The following is a 10279-nucleotide window of genomic DNA, read 5'->3' as shown; positions in this document are numbered from 1 at the left end:
AGATTTAGTGGAATAAAGATGACCTTTCCATTGGATCACAGCCCTTGTGCCAGAGTCCCAAGTCAATGGAGTGGAGAGAAGATTAAGACAGTTCCTGTGCGACTAAAGAGAAGGGGTCCTATACAAGATATGATATAGAGGTAGAAATGAAAAGGTTTGGCAACTGAGGGGGTTATATGGGGTGAAGGTCAGTCAGCAAAAGAGACTGCTAAGAAGTAGAAAAATCAGAAACACTGAAGGGAGGAGAGAGTATCCATAAGGAGAGTGCTATTTATTTTTTTTCCAATATTTTATTTTTTTTCCAATTACGTGTAAAGACAATTTTCAACATTCATTTTGTGAAAGATTTTGAGTTCCAAATTTTTCTCCCTCCTTCTTGCTCTAAGATGGCAAGCAATCTGATATAGGTTATACCTGTGCAATAATGTAAAACATATTTCCACATTACTCATATTGTGAAAGAAGAAACAGAACAGAAGGGAAAAAAACATGAAAGAAAACCCCAAAGTAAAATAGTCTGCTTTGATCTGCATTCAGACTCCATCAGTTCCTTTTCTGGAGGTGGGATAGCATTTTCCATCATCGTCTTTTGGAACTGCCTTGTTCGTTGTATTGCTGAGAAGAGCTAAGTCAATTATATTTAATTATTACAGTGTTACTGTTACTGTGCACAGTGTTCTGGTTCTGCTCACTTTGAGAGCGCTATTTCTGAAACCTTGTTTCCTGGTTAGAGAAGGGTCATTTCCTAGGAAGCATGATCATGGCATCTAAATCCCCAGTGCCTAGCACAGTATCTGGCACAAAGAATATACTTAATATTGATCTTACCTGCTAGTACAGGAATGGTATTTCTTGAGGCATACCAGTTTTGGTCAAGTTTGATCCCAAGATCTGGCTGGAGAGACTTTTTGATATAGGCCCTCAAGATATTAGATCCAGTCCCTGTGAACCTTGATAGCACATCTACCGGGATTGCATACAGTAACCATATACAGACAGATTGTTTTTTTAGTCATGTGAGACTCTTCATGATCCTATTTGGGGTTTTCTTGGCAAAGATTCTGGAGTGGTTTGCCATTTCCTTTTCCAGTGTTTTTTACAGATGAAGAAATTAAGGCAAACAGGGTTAAGTGACTTGTCCAGGGTCGCACAGCTAGTAAGTGTCTGACATCAGATTTGAATTTAGGAAGATAGGTCTTCGTGACTTCAGACCCAGTGCTTTATCCACTGTGCTATCTAACTGCCTACATAGATAGACACATAAATACAGGGGCATAGATGTTTATCTGCTTACTAATTCAGGGGTGGGGAACCTGTGGCCTCAAGGCCACATTTAACCTTCTAGGTCCTTGGGTGCAAGCTTTTGACTGAGTCCAAGTTTTGCACAAATCCTTTTGTTAAGGGGATTTGTTCTGTGAAGTTTGGATTCAGTCAAAAGGCCACACTTGAGGACCTAGAGACCCATATGTGGCCTAGAGGCTGCAGGCTCCCCACCCCTGCTAAATGTGAAAGTAAATACTTCTTCCTAAAGCACTGAGGGAATGGAGAAGAATGCTGAAGGTCAGTTGCTCCAAATAAATATGACTTCCATCGATAGACACACATTAGGTCAGGGGAACAGAATAAGTATTTATTAAGCACAACATGCCAGGCACCATGCTCAGTGCTGTGCAAATATCATCTAAATTGATTTTCATATCAACCCTGTGAGATAGGTGCTATTACGAGTCTCACTTTACAACTGGGGAAACTGAGGCGGACAAAAATAAAGTGACTTGCTCAGTGTCCACACAGCTAGTAAGCGTCTGAGACTAGGTTTGAACTCAAGTCTTCCTGACTCCAGGTCCGGTGCTCTATCTACTATGCTCCACTGAACTCCTCTTAAATGCTTGTTCCCCACATTAAATCAGGAAAGCTGGTCATTCTTAGACCAAAGGACATCAAAAAAGGAGATTCCTTCCTGCTTAGGAAGGGTAAAAGATGATATGGCATCTTTGCTTGTGACATATCCTGGGTGTAAATGGAGTCTTCTACTTCTAGTAGGAGACTTGAGGCAAAAAGGCCTGCAGAAACTGGAAATTTGTCTCTGGATTACTGACTGCTTACCTTTGTCCCTACTTATTTATTTCCATAGATCCAACAGGAATTTGGGAAATGTCTTAGATAGAAACCATACATTAGGTTGAGGAAGAATTGTTGAATTGGAGAAGCTCTGCATCCCCTACTACAAGCCCAGGTAATACAACTTATTGCTCAGGCCCCATGGAAGCAGAATCAGAGAGGCTTTTGCCAATCTTTTTTCGGGGGAGAGGTTACATTTTTGAGTTTTAAATTGTCTCTCTCCCTCCCTACCAACATTGCCTTAGATAAGGCCAACATTTGATATATTCATGGAACGGTACAACCCATACTTCTATATATATCAGTTCTTTCCCCAGAGGTGAATAGCATTTTTCTTCATGAATCCTTTGTTGATCTGAATGATCATATTACTCAGGACAGCTTAGTTTCTCTTTGAACAATGTTGCTGCTACTCTATACAACCTTCTCTTGGTTCTGCTAGTTTCACTTTGTGTTATTTCATCAGCTTCTATCAGTCTTAGGTTAAGAGTCTTTGCCCTTTCTTGAGAGGGTACAAAAGCACTCTTGCTGAAAGAGCCCCTCAGTGTCCTGCTGATCCTAGGGGGGTGAAGGCTACAGAAATCCAAGGAAGACCAAGCTCAGGGAGTCCAACACATTGACCTGATTTGCAGACACCTTCCCTGTGAGGAGCCAGTCCATCAACAGAGGGACCTGCCTAGTTTTGTCCAGTACAGGTTGACTTGTGCAGTAGTGATATCGTGCCCTCTGGGGAGCCAGGCCAGACTATCAGCAGAGTAATTTATCTATCACACTATTTCTTTAGTGAACTTTGTGAAAACTCTTCAGAGAGAGAAAAGACTGGACTTTACAAATAGCTGAGGAAAGAAAAAAAGGAGAAAGGAAAATATATACTCAACTGAATACAGAATTCCAGAGAATAGCAAGGAGAGATAAGGTTTTCTTAAATGAACAATGCAAAGAAATAGAAGAAAACAATAGAATGAAAAAGACAAGAGATCCTTTTAAGAAAATTAGAGATATCAAGGGAAAGTTTCATGCAAAAATGTGCATGAAAAGAGAGAAAAATGATAAGGATTTAACTGAAATAGAAAAGATCAAAAAGAGGTGGTGAGAATACACAAAAGAATTATACAAGGAAGACCTAAACATCACCTATAACCTCGATGGTGTGATTACTGTTCTAAAGCCTGGAGAATGAAGTCAAATGGGCTTTAGGAAGCACTGCTAATAATAAGACTAGTGAAGGTAATGGAATTCTAGCTGAACTATTTAAAACTCTAAAAGATGATGCTGTTAAAGCATTGCACTCAATATACCAGCAAATTTGGAAAACACAACAGTGCTCACTGGAATGGAAAAGATCAGTTTATGTTCCAGTCCTAAAGAAAGACAGTGCCAAGGAATGTTTAGATTACTGAACAATTGAATTCATTTCACATGCCAGCAAGGTTATGCTTAAGATTCTACAACTAGGTTTCAGCAAGCAAAGCTTTAGCAATATTTAAACCAAGAATAACCAAAATAGCAAGCTAGTTTTTGAAGAGGTAAAGGAACTAGAGACCAAATTGCCAATATTCACTGGATTATGGAGAAAACAAGGGAGTTCCAGAAAAACATCTATTTCTACTTCATTGACTACACTCTAGCCTTTTGCTGTGTGAATCACAACAAAATATGGCAAGTCCTCAAAGAGATGGAAGTAGCAGATCATCTTACTTGTCTCCTGAGAAACCTGTATTCAGACCAAGAAGCAACAGACAGAACTGCACATGACTGGTTTAAGATTGGAAAAAGAGTATAATAAGGCTGTATATTGTTACCTTATTTGTTTAACTTATGTGCAGAGCATATCATGTGAAATGCCAGGCTAGATGAGTCAAAAACTGGAATCATGGTTGCTAGGAGAAATATCAACAATCTCAGATATGCAGAGAATACCTGATGGCAGAAAGTGAAGAGGAATTAAGAAGCCTCTTGATGACAGTGAAAGAGGAGAGTTTACAAAGCTGGCTTGAAGACAAAAAAACTAAGCTCTTAGCTACTGGTCCTACCACTTCCTGGCAAATAGAGGGAGAAGAAATTGAAGCAGTGTTAAATTTTATGTTCTTGGGCTTAAAGATCACCGCAGACAGTGACTGCAGTCATGAAAATAAAAGATATTTGCTCCTTGGAAGGAAAGCCATGGCATATTCGAACAGCATGCTAAAAAGCAGAGACATCACCTTGCCAACAAAGGTCCATTTAATCAAAGATGTGTTTTTTTCCAGTAGCAATGTATGGCTATGAGAATTGGACTATAAGGAAAGCTGAGTGCTACAGAACTGATGCTTTCAAATTGTGTTGCTGCAGAAGACTTTTGAGAGTCCCTTAGATATCAAGAAGATCAAATCAGTCAATGCCTAAAGGAATTAATTGAAGCTATTCACTGGAAAGTCAAATACTGAAGATGAAGCTTAAATACTTTGGCTACATAATGAGAAGATGAGACTTATTGGAAAATATCCCGATGTTGAAAAAGATTGAAGACAAAAGGCAAAGGAGACAGCGGAGGACGAGATGGATAGATAGTATCATGGAAACAATGAACACAAACTTGGACAAACTTTGAGAGATAGTGAAGATAGAAGGACCTCATGTGCTTTGGTCCATGGGTTCACAAAGAGTCTGGCATTACTAAACAACAAGTGATTCCCTTCATTGATAGAGCATGGGTAAACCAGCTTTCATTACCACTGGCTTCTGAGAGCATGGTCTCATGGAGCCAACATAGAGGATGTCTCTGTAGCAGAATTCTATAGATCTGACAATCTCTCTATTCCTAAAGAATCAGCTAAGTCAGAGGCTTCCAGATGGTATTGCCTTTTTTTCTTTTAATAGGTATCTGAGATGAAGAGCTACTTGTTCTGGGCCCTATAAAAATGAATTTCCATTATAGGCTGTTCTCTGATTCTGCCCCCTCTTCCACAAAGGTGGGGGTGAAATTATTTTTTTTTAATGTTTATTTATTTTTAGTTTTCAACATTCATTTCCACAAAATTTTGGGTTTCAAATTTTTTCCCCTATCTCTCCCCTCCCCCACCCCAAAATACCATGCATTCTGATTACCCCTTCCCCCAATCTGCCCTCCCTTCTATCACACCCCTCCCTTCCTTAATCCCCATCTTCTCTCTTTTCTTGTAGGGCAAGATAGATTTTTATACCCCATTACCTGTATTTCTTATTTCTCAGTTCCATGCAAAAACAATTCTCAACATTCCTTCACAAAACTTTGAGTTCCAACTTCTCTCCCTTCCTCCCTCCCCACCCATCCCCACTGAGGAGGCAAGCAATTCAATATGGGCTATATATGTGTAACTTTGCAAAAGACTTCTATAATAGTCATGTTGTATAGGACTAACTATATTTCCCTCCATCATATTCTGCTTCCCATTTATTCTATTCTCTCTTTTGATCTTGTCCCTCCCCAAAAGTGTTTATTTCTAATTGCTCCCTCCACCCATTTGCCCTCCCTTCTATCATCCCCCCACACCCCACTTATCCCCTTCTCCCCTACTTTCCTGTAGTGTAAGATAGATTTTCATATCTAATTGAGTGTGCATGTTATTCCCTCCTTAAGCCAAATGTGATGAGATTAAATTTCACTTTTTCCCTCTCAACTCTCCCCTTTTCCCCTCTATTGAAAAATTTTATTTTTTTAGATATCATCCCTTCCTATTCAACTCACCCTCTGCCCTCTGTCTATATATGTGTGTATAATCCCTCCAACTACCCAAATGCTGAAAAAAGTTTCAAGAGTTACAGATATTATCTTTCCATGTAGGAATGTAAGCAGTTCAACTTTAGTAAGTTCCTTAGTATTTCTCTTTCCTGTTTACCTTTTCATGCTTCTCTTGACTCTTGCATTTGAAAGTCAAATTTTCTCTTCAGCTCTGGTCTTCTCATCAAGAATGCTTGAAAGTCCTCTATTTCATTGAAAGACCATTTTTTCCCCTGAAGTATTATACTCAGTTTTGCTGGGTAGATGATTCTTGTTTTTAATCCTAATCCCTTTGACTTCTGAAATATCATATTTCAAGCCCTTCAATCCCTTAACGTAGAAGATGCTACATCTTGTGTTATCCTGATTGTATTTCCACAGTACTCAAATTGTTTCTTTTTAGCAGCTTGCAATATTTTTTCCTTGACATGGGAACTCTGGAATTTGGCTACACTATTCCTAGGAGTTTTTCTTTTTGGATCTCTTTCAGGAGATGATTGGTGAATTTTTTCAATATTTATTTTATCCTCTGGTTCTAGAATATCAGGGTACTTTTCCTTGATAATTTCATGAAAGATGATGTCTAGGCTCTTTTTTTGATCATGGCTTTCAGGTAGTCCCATAATTTTTTAATTGTCTCTCCTGGATCTATTTTCCAGGTCAGTTGTTTTTCAAATGAGATATTTCACATTATCTTCTATTTTTTTCATTCTTTTGGTTTTGTTTTATAATTTCTTGGTTTCCCATAAAGTCATTAGCTTCCATGTGCTCCATTCTAATTTTTAAAAAAACTAATTTCTTCAGTGAGCTTTTCAACTTCCTTTTCCATTTGGCTAATTCTGCTTTTTAAAGCATTCTTCTCCTCATTGACTTTTTGGACTTATTTTGCCATTTGAGTTAGTCTATTTTTAAAGGTGTTATTTTCTTCAGCATTTTTTTGGGTCTCCTTTAGCAAGTTGTTGACTAGCTTTTCATGATTTTCTTGCATCGCTCTCATTTCTCTTCCCAATTTTTCCTCCACCTCTCTTACTTGGTTTTCAAAATCCATTTTGAGCTCTTCCATGGCCTGAGACCATTGCATATTTATTTTGGAGGTTTTGGATGCAGAATCCTTGACTTTTATGTCTTCCTCTGATGGTATGCATTGTTCTTCCTCATCCAAAAGGATGGAAGAAAATACCTGTTCACCAAGAAAATAACCTTCTATAGTGTTATTTTTTCTCCCTTTTTTGGGCACTTTCCCAGCCAGTTACTTGACTTTTGAGTCCTTTGTCAACAGGAGGGTATACTCTAGGGACCTGTAAGTTCTCAGTTCCTCCAAGGTGGCACAATCAAGGGAGAGGAGTTTAATCCTCTCCTGGCCTGCACACTGGTCTGGGAGCAACCAAAAACTTTTCTGCCCAGGATCTGTGAGTAGGGCTCCCTCTCCACAACTGCCTCCAGCTCCACCATGCCAGCCAGCACTCCTTCTAACCCTAGGGCCACCACTCAGGGCTGAGAATCAGATCAATGTCAATTCCCCCAGGGTCTTTAGGTAAAGGGCTCCAAAAATGAATGCTGTTGCTACAGTTGCTGCTGCTGGCAGGGCCAGACCATGTTCTCTTCTCACCCAGGTGAAAGAGCTTTCTCACTGACCTTTGAAACTGTCTTTGGTGTTTGTGGGTTGAGCAATCTGGGAACCACAGCTGCTGCCAGGGATTCTGTGCCCTGAGGCTTGCTGTGGTCCTGTCCCTGCCAAGGTTCAGCCAAGGCTGGGCTGCACTTCGCGCCTGGTGTGATAGACCTTTCCTGTTGGCCTTCCAGGCTGTCTTGGGCTAGAAATCTGTTTCATTCTGTCATTTTGTGGCTTCTGCTGCTCTAGAATTTGTTTAGAGTCATTTTTACAGGTATTTTATGGGCTATGAGGGAGACCTTTTACAGGTCCACCCTTCTACTCTGCCATCTGGGCTCCACCCCCCTGTATCCCTCAGGGTGTGAAATTCTTAAAGGAAATGTATTTGATATATTGGATTTGGATTTATTGGATTTATGACTCCCTTCAATTCACCCCCCTCCACCTCAAGCTGCCACACATTGTGACCAGTTTTTTCCAGTGAAGCCCCACCTTAATGGTTCAGGTTTTAGTTAGGGGGTCTTCTTTGCCACATGACCATACAGGTATAGGCAGATCAACTGGTAAAATTTGAGCAGGAGACTGGGGCAAATAAAGATATGTGTGCAAAAGTGTGTTCGGAAGGTGGTAGAAGGAGGCCCTACTTTGCCTTCTGTGACAGATGGGTGGAGAACAATGACATCCTCTCCTGCAGAGAGTTGAGGACGTGGCTTCTAAAACCTGAGGTTGATAAGAAAACGATCAGTAGCCTCTGAAACTGTATTGTAATATACAAGTATGGTTTCCTTCAAACCAGCCCAAACTTAGAGGGTTCTACTGTTGGGGGTGTAAGCTCAGTTTCATGTGGACAGTCTTGGGCAGGTAAAAGTGAGGACTTCTAAACCTCAGAGTTCTCATGAGGCCCCCCAGGGAACAGCTGGGAATTGAGGCGTGAGACACGGGCTATCTCGTGCATTTCCGCCTCTTCTCCGTGGGAAACTTGCTGGGGAGAGCATCCCACCCTTGAGATTAACCCATGGTCTGAGCACACCTGTTGTTGTCTAGCTAAAGGCTGAGAGCAGGCACGGTATTCAGGTGCAAACTATGTGGCGGGAGAGCTTAAGTAGGGTCAGGAAAGCCTCTTCACGCTGAGGGGCCCTTAGAGGGCAGAAGGTCCCTCCCCTCTCCCACTCCCACTCTCTTGCTGTACGATCTTTGCCTCCTTGGGAGGAGGAGGATTTCTCTCTCCTGAGGAAGAATTCACCCTGCACATGTAACTAAGATCCTGAATAAAGCCTCACCCTTGTTCGACTCTGGAAAGTCTCTTCTCTCAATAAGTTTATCTGGTTTGGCCGCCGAAGACCTGCGACAGGTAAGGTAAGACTAGGGTAGCCCATCGGCCTCAAGGCCGAACATTCTACTAGTACTATGGGTTCCACTACTACATTTGGCCATCCTGAGCCACTCAAGTCACACTTGAGAGACTTTGTAGATAAATTGCCTAGAGCCAAGGCCAAAGTTCCCTTGAGGCTCAGATCTTTCCTTAGCTGTAAAATCTCAAGGAAATCTGATGCCATTTGCCCAAGTTGTGGTGATCTAGAAATGGGTTTGGGAGAGAGATGACAAATATACAAAGGGCTGCTGGACTTGAATCATTCTATGTAGTTAATAACAAACACTATTACTGGGTGCCAGGGATAGGGTTGGGACATGAAAGCTATTTTTATCTTAGTGATGGAGATGAAGAGGGTTGGAATATTTCATTATACCAATTCACATTACAACAACCTGATGTGAAGACTGATGGCATCTAGTAGCTTACAATGGGCTACAAGAAGTTGAACAAACTTGTCATGTCCATTACTGCAGCTGTTCCTGACCAGTCAATATAAAGGATCGGGCAGCCCAGAACTAAAGTGAATGGTATGGGACTACAGACTTCACGAAAGCCTTCCTACCTCACAACCCTACCTCCACCCCCAATTCCTATGCCTGAAACTAGTCAGGAGTAGTTTGCCTTCACCTGAGAAGAAGTCCAGTGTGTTTCTACCATCCTTCTGCAGTGCTGCCTGAATTCTCCTTCATACTGCCACAGTCTGGTAGTCTGAGAGCTGTAAGAGGCGTCCCTTTTTAAGAGCAATGTGGTACACCACTACATCAGTAACATAATGCCCACTGGACAAAATGAAGGCACAATGACTGAGATTAGATGATGGCCCATATAAGGGACAAGGGGTGAGAAATTAACCCCAAGAATATTCAGGGTCCAGTCAACTCAAAATTTGGGGGACATGTAAAAGGAAGTCTTTTGGAGAAACTGTGGAACTTTTGTGGATATTCTGTAAGTGGTTCCAGTTGGCTTAACACCTGAGCCTTTTTTGATTGATTGTAGGACTGCTGACATCTTCAAAAAGGCCTGTCAGCTTCAGATATTTCCTCTTTGCTTTATTCAAATCTGAGGGAGCTCAATGACTCTCACTCAATATGTCTGGTGAGTGACCATATACCTGGGGCCATCTTCCCCTCTGAGGCCATATGGTCCTCAAGAAATGGCCCCCAGTCCTTGGCTTTTCCATTTGTTCTTTTTATACATGAAGGAAATGGTGCCTCACAACCTAATGAATTCAAAAGGTCATCATGAGGGTGGTCTGAGGTCCTGGTATTCCGGAACCTGGGTTCCAGGTCAGGGTTGCATTGAGCCCAGCATTGATGTTCCAGAATTAATTACAAGGAGCAATCTTGGGGACCAACTTTCTGTATCCATTGTCAATGAAAGCTAGAAATGGAGACTTATCTAATAATGCTACCTTTGGATATGAACTTGGTGG

The sequence above is a fragment of the Notamacropus eugenii genome, chromosome 2 (genome assembly GCF_028372415.1).
Source record: "Notamacropus eugenii isolate mMacEug1 chromosome 2, mMacEug1.pri_v2, whole genome shotgun sequence".
NCBI lineage: Eukaryota > Metazoa > Chordata > Mammalia > Diprotodontia > Macropodidae > Notamacropus > Notamacropus eugenii.
This window is presented reverse-complemented; position numbering follows the sequence as displayed.